The following is a 16,540-nucleotide window of genomic DNA, read 5'->3' on the forward strand; positions in this document are numbered from 1 at the left end:
ACTTGTCTGGCGGGCGAGCTCTCCTCTACATGAATTCTCTGGGCTTCGGTAAACAGCACAAGAACATGTCGTTTCCTTCAGACTGTGCCCAGAAGTGAGCTGGGAAGTGTGGTTTTCTCTGGAATGTGGGTGCCTGGATACGTGGTTTCCAATAACGTTGGGCTCTGTCGTCAGGGAAGTAAGGTCAACCCTGCCTGGGGGCTCCTTACGGGACTTCCTGCTCCCATCCAGAGATCCCTGAGGGCACCGCTCCCACAGCTGCTCAGGGCTCACACTCCACCCCATGCCCTGTCCATCCAGTGACCCACACACAGCCTCCCCCCAACCCCTGGGAGCCCTGGGTGCTGCTGTTGTCTCTGCAGGGAGGGCACAGAGCTGGTTTCAGAGCGGGCTCCTGCTCCTGCCCAGGACTGTGAGCCCGCACACATCCTGTGACTCTCAGGACCTCCTCAGTCTCCCCGTCTGCACATTGGGGGTGTTCTGGCATCTTCTTCTGGGAACACCTTCAGGGGTAGGCCCTCTCCATGCGTTTCATCCCCGCTCTCCCAGGAGTCTGGTGCACACACTTGGCAAGGCACGGGTATGCCTATGGATGGGCTGGGGAAAGGAACATAGCCCAGAGAGGCCTGGATCTGCTCTGGGATCCAGCAAAACCACCCACCTCCTCCCCGTATCCCATCCCACGTGGCAAGTTTGCAGTGCATGGCTCTGACCTCGTGGACACAGACTTCCTGGGACATCCATGAGGTTGAGGTCCAAGGGCCTCGTCTGCGCCCATGTACTGGCCAGCCCGCATAGTGGTCCGTGGGCATTCCCGCATCCATCCTCCTAGGATAGATGGCCCGTGGGACTGATAAGGGGACATAATGTTTGGTTGTCATTTCCAAGCTGATGGAGGAAAGTTGACAGTTCTGCTTGTTCCCTCTCTCCTGTGTTCAGCGTCTATATCTGTCTATGCTTTTGTCCTTGTGTCTGTGTCTGTGTCTGTCTCTGTATTTGTGTGTCTCACAGGAGCAGGATCTGTGGGCTCGAAGGCTGATGGGCGAAACCGTCGGTGTCTCCCTTGTCCCTGTTTCCCTCTCCTGTGCTGGTGCTTGGTTCCTTGGTAAGTAAGGCCTTCTCACCCTGAGCAGAGCACTGACTCTGGAACCTCTTCCCAATGGGGACCCTGAGGCTGCCACAAGGAGGGTCCTGACCTTGGTCCCCAGGCCAGGGGCCTAGTGCTCTGCATCATTCTGCAAGCTCCCAATGTCAGCCCCCGAGCCTCCAGGCTGTCTTCTGCTCAGAAGGACCTTGAGGGAGTAGAAAGCATTTACCCAAGACTGGGAGCACAGTCAGTCTCGGATAGAGATTCAAGGCCAACATGCTCTTCTACAAGCCTGTGGGAGACTAGGGACACCCTGTCTCTATGGCCCCATTGATAGAAGAATAAGGGAAGGCCTTCAGTGTTGTTGCTTTGTTCACACAGGTTGGTTACCTCTTCCAACCTCCAGTAGTCCAGGGAGGTGATGGACACCAGACCCCAAACACTGTCCCTACCCAGTGCCCTTGCTGAGCCCCTGGTCCCCTTGGGTACCCCTTGACCATCAGCCCATCCTATCTCCCCTCCCCCGCCTTTGGATTTCGTTCCTGGCCAGGAGTCCTGATGCCCCTGACCCCATGGCCAAGCTGTCTCCAACCTCTTTCTTCTTTCACCGTTTTTACCCACCATTTTCCCTTGGCGTCCACCTCTGACCCCTCGCTGGGCAGAGCTGGGAGTGTGTGTTTGTGTGTGTGTTTGTTTGTGTGTGTGTGTGTGTGTGTGTGCATGCGATCTCTCAATCACATATGCCTCTTGCTGTCTGGGGATGTCCGAGGTCATGTCCCCACATGGGAAAGGGTGGGTAGCTCTCCCCAAGGATCTGAGGAGCTCTCATCCTGCAGGCAAACCTCATGGGAGGGTTAGGGTTAGGTTTAGAGTTAGGTTGAGGGTTACATTTAGACAGGGTTTGGTTCTGGGTCAGGGTTAGGGTTAGGGGTTAGTGTTAGGGTTAGGGTTAGGGTTAGGGTTAGGGTTAGGTTTATGGTTAGGGTTAGGGTTAGGGTTAGGGTCAGGCTCAGGTTTAAGTTTATGGTTAGGTTTAGGGTCAGGCGCACTGGCAGGGTCAGTGTTAGTGGGACACTAACGTAAACATTTACGTTTACGGTTATGGTCAGGCTCACTATCATGGTCAGGGTTAGGGTTGGGGTTAGGTTTAGGGTTAAGCTTAGGGTTAGAGTTAGGGTTAGAGTTAGGGTTAGGGTTAGGGTTAGGGTTAGGTTTATGGTCAGGCTCACAGTCAGAGTCAAAGTCAGTGTTTTCAGTTCGTTTTAGGCTTACGGTTAAGGTTAGGGTTAGAGTTAGGTTCAGGGTTAGGGTTAGACATTGTTAGGGTCAGGGTTATCGTTATGCATAGCGTATGGATCAGGGTTAGGGTTAGGTTCAGGGTTAGGTTTATGGTCAGGCTCACAGTCAGTGTCAGGGTTAGGGTTAGTTTCAGATTAAGGGTCAGGGTCAGGGATAGGTTTGGTGTCATGTTCAGTGTTACGGTTAGGGTAAAGGTCAGGATTAGGATCATTGTTAGGATACGGCCTGCTTTATGTTTAGATTCTGGGTTATGATTAGGGTCATGACTTAGTTTAGCATTAGGGTTAGTGTTCTGGTCAGGCTCATGGTCTGGGTCAGAGTTAGGTTTATGATCAGTGTCAGTGAATGTATTAGGTTCAGGTTTAGGGTCAGGGCCAGGGTTCTGTTTAGGGTCAAGATTCGGATCAGGGTCAAGTTTTGGCAAAGTTCAGGGTAAGGGTCAGGTCAGATTCAGGGATAGGTTCAGGGTTAGGGTTAAATTATGGGGTTAGGGTAAGAATTAGAGTTAGTTTGAGGATTAGGGTTAGACTGGTTTAGGGTCAGGGTCAGCGTTAGTTTTATGGGTTAGTTGTAGGGTTATAATCATTGTTATGTTTTGTGTCATGGTCCATGTCAGGGTCATGGTCAGGGTTACTTTTAGGGTTATAGTTAAGGTCAGAATCACAGTCAGCTTCAGGGTTAGTGTTAGGGTCAGGGTAGGGTCACGGTTAGGGTCAGGTTTAGGTTTATGGTCAGGGTCCGGGTCAGGGTCAGGGTGAAGTTCAGGGCCAGTGTCAGGTTTAGGGTTAGGATCTGGTTTTGGTTTAGGGTCCACGTTCAGCTCAAGGACAGGGTTAGTTTTGGGATCCGTGCTATTGTCAGGGTTAGGTTTAGGGTCAGGGTCAGGTGAAGGTCTGTGCTGGGGTCTGGTTTATGGTCAGGGTCAGGATTTGGTTTAGGGTCAATGTTCGGTTCTGTGTCAGGGTTAGGTTTAGGAGAAATTTTTGGGTTTGGAGTTAGGATTAGTGTTAGAAGTAGGTTATGGTTAGAGTTAGCGTAAATTTCTGGGTTAGGGTTTGGGTTAGGGTAGGGTTGAGTGTTAGGGATATCCTCAGCATTAGGTTTAGGTTCATGCTCGGTATTAGATCAGGGATAGTGTTACCGTTATGATTACGGTTAGGGTTGGGAACACATTCACGGTCAGGGTTAGGGTTAGGGTCAAGCTTAGGACTGTGTCAGGCTTTGAATTAAGGTCAGGGTCAGGGTCAGGGTGAAGGTCAGGGCCAGGTTCAGATAAAGGGTCTGGGTGAGGCTTTGGTAGGGTCCAGCTTCGCTTCAGGGGCAGGGCTAGTTTTGGGTCAGTGTTAGAGTCAGGGTTAGGTTTAGAGTCATTTTCAGGGTCAGGGTTTGGATTAGGGTTAGGGTTAGGGTCCGATTTTGGGTCAGGGTGAGGCTTTAGTTTCGGGTCCAGTTTCCGGGATAGGGGCAGGTTTAGTTTTGGGTCTGTTTTAGGGTCAGGGTTACGTTTAGAGTCAGGGTCAGGGTCAGAATCTAAGTGAAGTTCAGGGCCAGAGTCAGTTTAGGGTCAGGGTCAGGCTTTGTTTTAGGGTCAAATTTTGGTTCAGGGTCAGGGTTAGTTCCAGGGGAACTGTTTGAGTTTTTGATTAGGGTTAGGGTTAGCAGTAGGATTATGTTTAGTTTTAGGGTTAGACAGCGTAGTGTCAGGGTTGGGGTTGGATGGGTAGTGGTTAGTGTTAGTGTTAGGTTCAGCGTTAGGTTTATGTTCAGGGTCCTTATTAGGGTCAGGGTTAGGGTTACCTTTAGGGTTACGGTTAAGGTTAGGCTCAACGTTGGGTCAGTGTTAGGGTTAGGTTCAGGGTTTGGTTAGGGTCAGGGTTATGATTAGGGTCAGTGTCAGGGTCATGGTTATGGATGAGTCAGGGTTAGAGTAAGGTCAGGTTAGGTTTAGGTTCAGGGTCTGGATCAGGGTCAGCATCAGGCGTAGATTTATGATTAGGGTTTGGGTCAGTGTCTCGGTAAGGGTCAGAGACAGGATCATGGCTAGGTTTAAGTTTTGAGTCTGGCTCACAGTCAGGGTCAGGATCAGAGTCAGGGTCAGGGGTTAGTATTAGGGTTAGCCCCACAACTGGGTCATTGACCCGTCCCTCAAGGGTCTCAGATAAACCCTGGGCAAAATGGTGCAGCCCCCACATTCGCTCCCACCTAGACTGCTCTAACCTGGGGTGTGAACATGACCTGCCAACCAGGCATCAGTCCCCTTATAAGCCTGCTCCTGCTGAGGGCATCTCAACCCCCGATGATCTCTATTTACACACACTCACACACACACACACACACACATATTCGGGGAGGAGTCCTAGGTCTAACGGGTCAATCAGAAGGTGTGGGATTCTCTGACTCTGAGCCCCTCAGTGTCAACTTGCAATTATTTTGCCAAAAGGGCCAGAGGCGACGGGGAAGCCTGACATGACCTCCAGTGAGGGGACCTGTCTGGCGGGCGAGCTCTCCTCTGCCTGCATTCTCCTCGCGTCAGTAGACAGCACAAGAACCTGTCGTTTCCTTCAGGCTGTGCCCAGATATGAGCTGGCCAGGGTGGTTTTCTCTGGAATGTGGGTGCCTGGATACGTGGGTTCCAATTCCGTTGGGCTCTGTCGTCAGGGTGTAAGATCAACAATGCCTGGGGGATGCTTATGGGACTTCCTGCTCCCATCCTGAGATCCCTGAGTGCACCCTTCCCACAGCTGCTCAGGGCTCACACTCCACCCCATGCCCTGTCCATCCAGTGACCCACAAAGAGCCTCCCCCCAACCCCTGGGAGGCCTGAGTGCTGCTGTTGTCTCTGCAGGGAGGGCACAGAGCTGGGTTCAGACCGGGCTCCTGCCCCTGCTCCCGCCTAGGACTGTGAACCTGCAAACATCCTGTGGCTCTCAGGGCCTCCTCAGTCTCCACGTCTGCACATTGGGGATGTTCTGGCATTTTCTTCTGGGCATGCCTTCAGGGGTCGGCTCTCTCCATGCGTTCCATCGCTGCTCTCCCAGGAGTCTGGTGCACACACTTGCCAAGGCACGGATGTTCCTGTGGATGGGTGGGCGAATGGAACATAGCCCAGAAAAGCCTCGATCTGCTCTGGGATCCAGCAAATCCACCCTCCTCCTGCCTGTATCCCATCCCCCGTGGCAAGGTTGCAGTGGCATGGCTTTAGACCTTGTGGAAACAGACTTCCCGGGACATCCATTAGGTTGAGGTCCAAGGGCCTCGTCTGCGCCCATGTGCTGGCCATCCGCCACAGTAGTCCGTGGGCTATCTCGCATCCGTCTTGCTAGGATGGATGGCCTGTGGGACTGATAAGCGGACAAAATGTTTGGCTGTCATTTCCAAGCTGATGGAGGAACATCTGGCACTTCTGCTGGTTCTTTCTCTCCACTCCCCATGTTTTGGATTTCGTTCCTGGCCAGGAGTCCTGATGCCCCTGACCCCATGGCCGAGTTGTCTTCAACCTCTTTCTTCTTTCACCCTTTTTACCCACCATTTTCCCTTGGTGTCCACCTCTGACCCCTAGCTGGGCAGAGCGGCGTGTGTGTGTGTAGATGTGTGTGTCTGTGCATGGGAGCGCTCAAACACATATGCCTCTTGCTGTCTGGGGATGTCCGAGTTTATATCCCCACATTGGATGGGGTGAGTAGCTCTCCCCAAGGATCTGAGGAGCTCTCATCCTCCAGGCAATTCTCATGGGAGGTTTAGGGGTAGGGTTAGAGTTAGGTTGAGAATTAGGTTTAGACAGGGTTTGGGTCAGGTTCAGGGTTAGGGTTAGGTGTTTGTGTTAGGGTTAGGGTCAGCTTTAGGTTTCAGGTCATGGCCCGTGTTAGTGTCAGGGTCAGCTTTACGTTTATGGTTAAATTTAGGGTCTGGCTCACAGTGAGGTTCAGGGTTAGTGTGAGGTTCAGATTCTTGGTCAGTGTTAGGGTGAGGGTTAGGTTTAGGGTCAGGGTCATGGTGAAGGTCAGGGACAGGGTCAGATTTTGAGTCAGGGTCAGGTTTTGGTTTAGGAACAAGGTTCGTGTCAGAATGATTGTTATGTTTGTGTCAGGGTTAGGGTTAGGTTTAGGGTTAGTGTCAGGGTTAGATTCAGGGTAAGGTTAGGGTTTGGTGTAAGGGTTAGTGTTAGAAGTAGGGTTATGGATAGGGTTAGTGTTAGACTTTGTTAGGGTCAGTGTTAGGGTTTAGGTTAGGGTAGGGTTTAGTTTTACCATTGTGTCAGCATTAGTTTTAGGTTCTGTGTCCGTATAAGGGTCAGGGTTTAGGGTTACATTTAGGGTTAGGTTTAGGGTCAGTCTCACAGTCAAAGTCAGTGTTCAGGTTAGGGTCAATGTTAGGTCAGGGTCAGACTCACGGTTAGAGTCTGAGTCAGTGTTAGTGTAAGGTCAGGGTTAGGGTTCTGGTCAGGCTCACGGTCTGGGTCTGAGTTAGGGTTAGTGTCAGGGTTAGGGTTAGGGTCACACTTAGGACTGGGTTAGGCTTAGGATTAGGGTCAGGGTCAGGGTGAAGGTCAGGGCCAGGGTCTGATTTGGGGTCAGGGTGAGGCTTTGGTTTCGGGTACAGGTTCGGGAGATGTGCAGCGTTAGTTTTGGGTCGGTGTTAGGGTCAGGGTTAGGTTTAGAGTCAGGATCAGGGTCAGAGTCAAAGTGAAGGTCAGGGCCAGAGTCAGTTTAGGGTCAGCGTCAGGTTTTGTTTTAGGGTGAAATTTCGGTTCAGGGTCAGGGTTAGTTTCAAGGGAACGGTTTGAGTTTTTGCTTAGGGTTAGTGTTAGCAGTAGGGTTATGTTTAGTTTTAGGTTTAGACAGCATAGTGTCAGGGTTACGGGTTGGGTTAGGTAGGGATTAGTGTTAGGGTTAGGGTCAGCATTAGGTTTAGGTTCAGGGTCCTTATTAGGGTCAGGGTTAGGGTTGCCTTTAGGCTTAAGGTTAAGGTCAGGCTCAAAATACGGTCAGTGTTAGTGTTATGGTCAGGCTTTGGTTAGGGTCAGGGTTATGATTAGGGTCAGAGTTAGGATCACGGTTAGGGATGAGTCAGGGTTAGAGTAGGTCAGGTTAGGTTTAGGTTCAGGGTCTGGATCAGGGTCAGCATCAGGCTTAGATTTAGGATTAGGGTTTGGGTCAGGATCTTGGTCAGTGTCAGAGTTAGGTTCAGGCCTGGGTTAGGTTTTGGAACAGGCTCAAAATCAGGGTCAGGGTCAGGGTCAGGGTCAGGGTCAGGGTAAGGGTTTAGTGTTCGGGTTGGCCCTGCACCTGGATCAAAGACCAGTCCCTGCATGGTTTTACGATAAACCTAGGGAAAACGGGTGCAGCGGCACACTCGCTCCCAGCTAGCCTGCCTTAACCAGGGACGTGAACATGACCTGCCAACCAGGCATCGGAACCCTCATAAGCCTGCTCCTGCTCCGGACTCTCCACACCCGATGAGCTCTCTTTACACAGACACACAAACACACCCACACACACATACACACACACACACACACACACACACACACACACCACACACACAGGGAGGAGACCTAGGGCTACACGGGTCAATCAGAAGGTTTGGGACTCTGACTCTGAACCCCTCGGTTTCACCTTGCGATTCTTTTTGCCAATACGGCCAGAGGCGTCAGGGAGGCCTGATATGACCTGCCCACTGAGGGGACTTGTCTGGCGGGTGAGCTCTCCTCTGCCTGCATTATCTGGGCTTCGGTAGACAGCAGAAGAACATGTCGCTTCCTCAGGCTGTGCCCAGAAATGAGCTGGGCAGGGTGGTTTTCTCTGGAATGTGGGTGCCTGGATACGTGGGTTCCAATACCGTTTGGCTCTGTCATCAGGAAAGTACGGTCACCACTACCTGGGGGCTCCTTACCGGACTTCCTGCTCCCATCCAGAGCTCCCTGAGGGCACCTCTACCCCAACTGCAGAGGGCTCACACTCCACCCCATGCCCTGCTCATCCAGTGATACACTAACAGCCTCCCCCCAACCCCTGGGAGGCCTGGGTGCAGCTGTTGTCTCCGCGGGGAGGGAACAGAGCTAGGGTTAGAACGGGTTCATGCTCCTGCCCAGGACTGTGAGCCCGGACACATCCTGTGATCCTCAGGGCCTCATTAGTCTCCCCGTCTGCACATTGTGGGTGTTCTGGCTTCTTCTTCAGGGGATGGTTCAGGGATAGGCCTTCTATATGCGTTCCATCGCCGTTCTCCCAGGAGTCTGGTGCACACACTTGCCAAGAAACGGGTGTGCTTGGTGATGAGCAGGGGAATGGAATATAGACCACAGAGGCCTGGATCTCCGCTGGGATCCAGCAAAACTACCCTCCTCCTGCCTCTATTCCATCCCCCGTGGCAAGGTTGCAGTGCATGGCTTCTGACCTTGTGCACACAGACTTCCCGGGTCTTCCATTATGTTGAAGTCTGTGGCACAGGGCTTCGTCTGTGCCCATGTACTGTCCAGCCCCCATCGAGTTCCGCGGGCATTCCCGCATCCATCCTCCTAGGAGGAATGGTCCATGGGACTGAAAAAGGGACAAAATGTTTGGCTGTCAGTTCCAAGCTGATGGAGGAAAGTCTGGGACTTCTGCTGGTTCTTTCTCTCCTGTGTTCAGTGTCTGTCTCTGTCTTTGTCCTTGTCTTTGTCTCCATGTCAGGGTCTGTCTCTGCTTTGGTGTGTATCACAGGAGCAGGATCTGTTGCCTCCAGGGCTGATGGGAGAAACCGCCGTTGTCTCCTTTGGCCCTGTTTCCCTCTTCTGTGCTGGTGCTTGGTTCCTTGGTAAGTAAGGCCTTCTCACCCTGAGCAGAGCACGGACTCTGGAACCTCTTCTGAATGGGAACGCAGAAGCTGCAACAAGGAGGGTCCTGACCTTGGTCCCCAGGCCAGGGGCCTAGTGCTCTGCCACATTTTGCAAGCTCACAATGTCTGCCCCCCGAGCCCTCAGGCTTTCTTCTGCTCAGAAGGACCTCGAGGGAGTAGAAAGCATGTACCCAAGACTGGGAGCACAGTGGGTCTCGGATAGAGATTCAAGGCCAACAGGCTCTTTTACAAGCCTGTGGGAGACTAGGGACACCATGTCTTATGGCCCCATTGATAGAAGGGTAAGCAGAGGCCTTCGGTGTTGTAGCTCTGTCCACACAGGGTGGTTACCTCTTCCAACTTCCAATAGTCCAGGGTGGTGATGGACACCAGACCCCCTACACTGTCCCCACCCAGTGCCCTTGCAAAGCCCTTGGGCCCCTTGGGGACCCCTTGACCATCAGCTCGTTCTGTCTCCACTCCCCATGCTTTGGATCTTGGTCCTGGCCAGGGGTCCTGATGCCCCTGACCCCATTGCCGAGCTGTGTCCAACCTTTTCTTTTTCACCCTTTTTACCCACCATTTTCCCTTGGTGTCCACCTCTGACCCCTAGCTGGGCAGAGCGGGGTGTGTGTGTGTGAGTGTGTGTGTGTGTGTGTGTGTGTATGTGTGTGTGTGTCTATGCATGGGAGCGCTCAAACACATATGCCTTTATCTGTATGGTGATGTCCGAGCTTATGTGCCCACATGGGATGGGGTGACTAGCTCTCCCCAAGGATCTGAGGAGCTCTCATCCTCCAGGCAAACCTCATGGGAGGGTTGGGGTTAGGGTTAGAGTTAGGTTGAGAGTTAGGTTTAGACAGGGTTTGTTTTAGGGTTTGGGTCAGCGTTAGGTTTCGGATCATGGGCCGTGTTATGGTCAGGGTCAGCTTTACGTTTATGGTTAGATTTAGGGTCTGGCTCACAGTCAGGGTCAGGGTTTGTGTGAGGGTCAGGTTCTGGGTCAGTGTTAGGGTGAGTGTTAGGTTTAGGTTCAGGGTCATTGTCAGGGTCAGGTGAAGGTCAGGGACAGGGTCAGATTTTGGGTCAGGGTAAGGTTTTTGTTTAGGGGTAAGGTTCGTGTTTGGGTCAGGGTTAGGGTTAGGGTTAGGGTTAGGGTTAGGTTCAGGGTAAGGTTAGGGTTTGGTGTTAGGATTAGTGTTAGAAGTAGGGTTATGGTTAGGGTTATTGTTAGACTGTGTTAGGGTCAGCGTTAGGGTTTGGGTTAATGTAGTGTTTAGTTTTACCATTAGGGTCAGCATTGGTTTTAGGTTCTGGGTCCGTATAAGGGGAGGATTTAGGGTTACATTTATCGTTATGTTTAGAGTCAGGCTCAGAGTCAGTTCAGGGTTCGGGTTAGGGTTAGGGTTAGGTCAGGGTCTGACTCTTGGTTACGGTCTGTGTCAGGGTTAGTGTAAGTTCAGGGTTAGGTTTAAGTTCAGGGTACGAATAAGTGTCAGCTTTAGGCTTTGGTTTAGGTTAGGGTCGGTCTGGCTCACGGTGAGGGTCATGGTGAAGTTCAGGGATGGTTTGGTTTGGGTCAGGTTCACAGTCAGGTTCAGGGTCAGGTTTTTCGGTGAGACTTTGGGTTAGGTTTAATGTTAGAGTTAGAGTGAGGGTCAGGGTTAGGGTTAGACATTGTTTGGGTCATAGTTATCGTTAGGCTTAAGGTAGGGGTCAGGGTTAGGTTTAGGTTATGGTTAGGTTTATGGACAGGCTCACATTCAGTGTCAGGGTTATGGTTTGAATCAGTGTAAGGGTCAGGTTCAGGGTTAGGATTAGGGTCAGGTTCAGTTTTAATTCAGGGTCAAGGTCAGGGTTAGGGTCATGGTTAGAATAAGGTCTGCTTTACGTTTAGATTCTGGGTTATGATTATAGTCAGGATCATGGTTAGCTTTGGGTTAGGGTTCTGGTCAGGCTCACGGTCTGGGTCTGAGTTAGGGTTAGTGTTAGGGTCAGGGTTAGGGTTAGGGTCAGGCTTAGGACTGGGTCAGGCTTAGTATTAGGGTCAGGGTCAGGGTGAAGGTCAGGGCCAGGGTCCGATTTAGGGTCAGGGTGAGGCTTTGGTTTAGGGTCCATGTTCGGGACAGGGGCAGGGTTAGTTTTGGGTCAGTGTTAGGGTCAGGGTTAGGTTTAGAGTCAGGGTCAGGGTCAGAGTCAAAGTGAAGATCAGGGACAGAGCCTGTTTAGGGTCCGGGTCAGGCTTTGTTTTAGGGTCAAATTTCGGTTCAGGGTCAGGGTAAGTTTCAGGGTAATGGTTTGAGTTTTTGGTTAGGGTTAGGGTTAGCAGGAAAGTTGTGTTTAGTTTTAGGGTGAGACAGCATAGTGTCAGGGTTAGGGGTTGGATTGGGTAGGCATTAGTGTTAGGGTTAGGGTCAGCATTAGGTTTAAGTTAAGGGTCCTTATTAGGGTCAGGGTTAGGGTTACCTTTAGAGTTATGGTTAAGGTCAGGCTCAAAGTACTGTTAGTCTTAGTGTTTGGGTCAGGATTTGGTTAGGGTCAGGGTTTTGATTAGGGTCAGAGTCAGGGTCACGGTTAGGGATGAGTCAGGGTTAGATTAGGTCAGGTTAGGTTTAGGATCAGGGTCTGGATCAGGGTCAGCATCAGGCTTAGATTTAGGATTAGGGTTGGGTCAGGATCTCTGTCAGGGTCAGGGTTAGGGTTAGGTTTTAGATCAGGCTCACAGTCAGGGTCAGGGTCAGGGTCAGGGGTTAGTGTTAGTGTGAGCCCCACACCTGGGTCATTGACCAGTACCTTCAGGGTCTCAGGATAAACCCTGGGCAAAAGGGTGCAGCGACACACCCGCTCCCAGCTAGCCTGCCTTAACCTGGGGCATGAACATGACCTCCCTACCAGGCATCGGACCCCTCATAAGCCTTCTCCTGCTCGGGACATCTCCTTCCCCAATGAGCTCTCTTTACACACACACACACACACACACACACACACACACACACAGACGGAAGAGACCCAGGGCTACACTGGTCAGTCAGAAGGTTTGGGACTCTGACTTTGAATCCCTCGGTTTCACCTTGCGATTCTTTTTGCCAATACGGCCAGAGGCGTCAGGGAGGACTGACATGACCTGCCCAGTGAGGGGACTTTTCTGGCGAGCGAGCTCTCCTCTGCTTGCATTCTCTGGGCTTCGGTAGACAGCAGAAGAACATGTCGCTTCCTTCAGGCTGTGCCCAGAAATGAGCTGGACAGGGTGGTTTTCTCTGGAATGTGGGTGCCTGGATACGTGTGTTCCAATTCCGTTGGGCTCTGTCGTCTGGGAAGTAGGTTCACCACTGCCTGGGGGCTCCTTACTGGACTTCCTCTCCCATCCAGAGCTCCCTGAGGGAGCCCCTAACCCAGCTGCTCAGGGCTCACACTCCACCCCATGCCCTGCCCATCCAGTGACCCACACACAGCCTCTCCCCAACCCCTGGGAGGCCTGGGTGCAGCTGTTGTCTCCGCTGGGAGGGAACAGAGCTGGGGTAAGACCGGATTCCTGTTCCTGCCCAGGACTGTGAGCCCGGACACATCCTGTGACTCTCAGGGCCTCTCTCAGTCTCCCTGTCTGCACATTGGGGGTGTTCTGGCTTCTTCTTCAGAGGATGCCATCAGGGGTAGGCCCTCTCCATGCGTTCCATCCCCGTCTCCCAGGAGTCTGGTGCAAACACTTGCCAAGGCACAGGTTTGCTTGGTGATGGGCGGGGGAATGGAATATAACCCACAGAGGCCTGGATGTCCTCTAGGGTCCAGCAAAACCACCCTCCTCCTGCCTGTAATCCATCCCACGTGGTAAGATTTCAGTGCATGGCTTCTGACCTTGTGGACACAGACTTCCAGGGACTTCCATTGGGTCGAGGTACAAGGGCCTCATCTGCGCCCATGTACTGGCCAGCCCCCATAGTGGTCTGCGGGCTTTCCCGCATACATCCTCCTAGGAGGGATGGCCCGTGGGACAGATAAGGGGACAAAATGTTTGACTTTCATTTCCAAGCTGATGGAGGAAAGTCTGGGACTTCTGCTGGTTCTTTCTCTCCTGTGTTCAGTGTCTGTTTCTGTCTTTGTCTTTGTCTTTCTCTCTGTCAGGGTATGTCTCTGTTTTGGTGTGTCTCACAGGAGCAGGATCTGTGGGCTCCAGGGCTTCTGGACGAAACCGCCGTTGTCTCCCTTGTGCTGTTTCCCTCTCCTGTGATGGTGCTTGGTTCCTTGGTAAGTAAGGCCTTCTCACCCTGAGCAGAGCACGGACTCTGGAACCTCTTCTCAATGGGGACCCTGAAGCTGCAACAAGGAGGGTCCTGACCTTGGTCCCCAGGCCAGGGACCTAGTGCTCTGCCACATTCTGCAAGCTCACAATGTCAGCCCCCCGAGCCCTCAGGCTTTCTTCTGCTCAGAAGGACCTCGAGGGAGTAGAAAGCATGTACCCAAGACTGGGAGCACAGTGGGTCTCGGATAGAGATTCAAGGCCAACAGGCTCTTTTACAAGCCTGTGGGAGACTAGGGACACCATGTCTTATGGCCCCATTAATAGAAGAGTAAGCAGAGGCCTTCGGTGTTGTAGCTCTGTCCACACAGGGTGGTTACCTCTTCCAACTTCCAATAGTCCAGGGTGGTGATGGACACCAGACACCCTACACTGTCCCCACCCAGTGCCCTTGCAAAGCCCTTGGGCCCCTTGGGGACCCCTTGACCATCAGCTCGTTCTGTCTCCACTCCCCATGCTTTGGATCTTGGTCCTGGCCAGGAGTCCTGATGCCCCTGACCCCATTGCCGAGCTGTGTCCAACCTTTTCTTTTTCACCCTTTTTACCCACCATTTTCCCTTGGTGTCCACCTCTGACCCCTAGCTGGGCAGAGCGGTCTGTGTGTGTGAATGTGTGTGTTTGTGTGTGTGTGTGTGTGTATGTGTGTGTGTGTGTCTGTGCATGGGAGCGCTCAAACACATATGCCTCTGTCTGGTGATGTCCGAGATTATGTGCCCACATGGAATGGGGTGAGTAGCTCTCCCCAAGGATCTGTGGAGCTCTCATCCTCCAGGCAAACCTCATGGGAGTATTAGTTGTCTGGTTAGAGTTAGGTTGAGAGTTAGTTTTAGCCAGGTGTTGGGTCAGGGTCAGGGTTAGGGTTAGGGGTTTGTTTTAGGGTTAGGGTCAGCGTTAGGTTTCTGGTCATGGCCCGTGTTATGGTCAGGGTCAGCTTTATGTTTATGGTTAGATTTAGGGTCTGGCTCACAGTCAGGGTCAGGGTTAGTGTGAGGGTCAGGTTCTGGGACAGTGTTAGGGTGAGGGTTAGGTTTAGGTTCAGGGTCATTGTCAGGGTCAGGTGAAGGTCAGGGACAGGGTCAGATTTTGGGTCAGCGTCAGGTTTTGATTTAGGGGCAAGGTTTGTGTCAGGATGAGGGTTATGTTTGGGCCAGAGTTAAGGTTAGGAATAGGGTTAGTTTCAGGGTTAAGTTCTGGTAAGGTTATGGTTGGTGTTAGGGTTAGTGTTAGAATTAGGGTTATGTTTAGTGTTAGCGTTAGACTGTGTTAGGGTCAGGGTTAGGGTTAGAGTATGTTTTAGTGTTATCATTAGGGTCAGCATTAGTTTTAGGTTCTGGGTACGTATATGGGTCAGAGTTTAGGGTTACATTTAGCATTAGGTTTAGGGTCAGGCTCACATTCAAGGTCAGGTTTCAGTTTAGGGTCAAGGTTAGGTCAGGGTCAGATACTCGGTTTGGGTCTGAGTCACGGTTAGTGTAAGGTCAAGGTTAGGTTTAAGTTCAGGGTCCAAATCTGTTCAGTGTTAGGCTTTGGTTTAGGATAGGGTCTGGTCTGGCTCATGGTCAGGATCATGGTGAGGTTCAGGGCTGTTTAGGTTTGGGTCAGGTTCACAGTCAGGGTCAGGGTCAGGGTTTTAGGTGAGATTAGGGTTAGGGTTAATGTTAGGGTTAGAGTGAGGGTCAGCATTAGGGGTAGACATTGTTAGGGTCAGGGTTAGCGTTAGGCTTAAGGTAGGGGTCAGGGTTAGGGTTAGGTTATGTTTAGGTTTATGGTCAGGCTCACAGTCAGTGTCAGGGTTAGGGTTTGTGTCAGAGTAAGGGTCAGGGTCAGGGTTAGGATTAGGGTCAGGTTTAGTTTTAGGGTCAGGGTCAAGGTCAGGGGTAGGGTCATGGTTAGGATAATGTCTGCTTTCCGTTTAGATTCTTGGTTTTGATTATAGTCAGGATCATGGTTAGCTTTGGGTTAGGGTTCTGGTCAGGCTCACGGTCTGGGTCTGAGTTAGGGTTAGGTTTAGGGTCAGGGTTAGGTTAGGGTCACATAGGACTGGGTCAGGCTTAGTATTAGGGTCAGGGTCAGGGTGAAGGTCCGGGCCAGGGTCCAATTTAGGGTCAGGGTGAGGCTTTTGTTTCGGGTCTAGATTCGGGACAGGGGCAGGGTTAGTTTTGTGTCAGTGTGAGGTTCAGGGTTAGGTTTAGAGTCAGGGTCAGGGTCAGTGTCAAATTGAAGTTCAGCGCCAGAGTAAGTTTACGGTCAGGGTCAGGCTTTGCTTTAGGGTCAAATTTCGGTTCATGGTCAGGGTTAGGTTCAAGGTAACGGTTTGAATTTTTGGTTATGGTTAGGGCTAGCAGTAGGGTTATGTTTAGTTTTAGGGTTAGACAGCATAGTGTCAGTGTTAGGGGTTGGGTTGGGTAGGGGTTAGTGTTAGGGTTAGGGTCAGCGTTAGGTTTAAGTTAAGGGTCCTTATTAGGGTCAGGATTAGGGTTACCTTTAGGGTTACGGTTAAGTTCAGGCCTAAGAACGGTCAGTGTTAGGGTTAGGGTTAGGATTTTTTTAGGGTCAGGGTTATGATTAAGGTCAGAGTCAGGGTCACGGTTAGGGATGAGTCAGGGTTAGAGTAGGTCAGGTTAGGTTCAGGATCAGGGTCTGGATCAGGGTCAGCATCAGGCTTAGATTTAGGATTAGGGTTTGTGTCAGGATCTCGGTCAGGGTCACAGTCAGGGTCAGGGCTAGGGTTAGGTTTGGGTCATGCTCACAGTCAGGGTCAGGGTCAGGGTCAGGGTCAGGTGTTGTGTTAGGGTTAGCCCCGCACCTGGGTCACTGACCAGTCCTTTCAGGGTTTCAGGATAAACCCTGGGCAAAAGGGTGCAGAGGCACACCCACTCCCTGCTAGCCTGCCTTAACCTGGGGCGTGAACATGACCTGCCAACCAGGCATAGGACCCCACATAAGCTTGCTCCTGCTCGGGACATCTCCACCCCTAATGAGCTCTCTTTACACACACAAACACACACAAATTGGGAGAGGAACTTGGGCTACACGGGGCAATC

Source organism: Neovison vison, chromosome 4, assembly GCF_020171115.1.
Source record: "Neovison vison isolate M4711 chromosome 4, ASM_NN_V1, whole genome shotgun sequence".
In the NCBI taxonomy this organism is placed as follows: Eukaryota; Metazoa; Chordata; class Mammalia; order Carnivora; family Mustelidae; genus Neogale; species Neogale vison.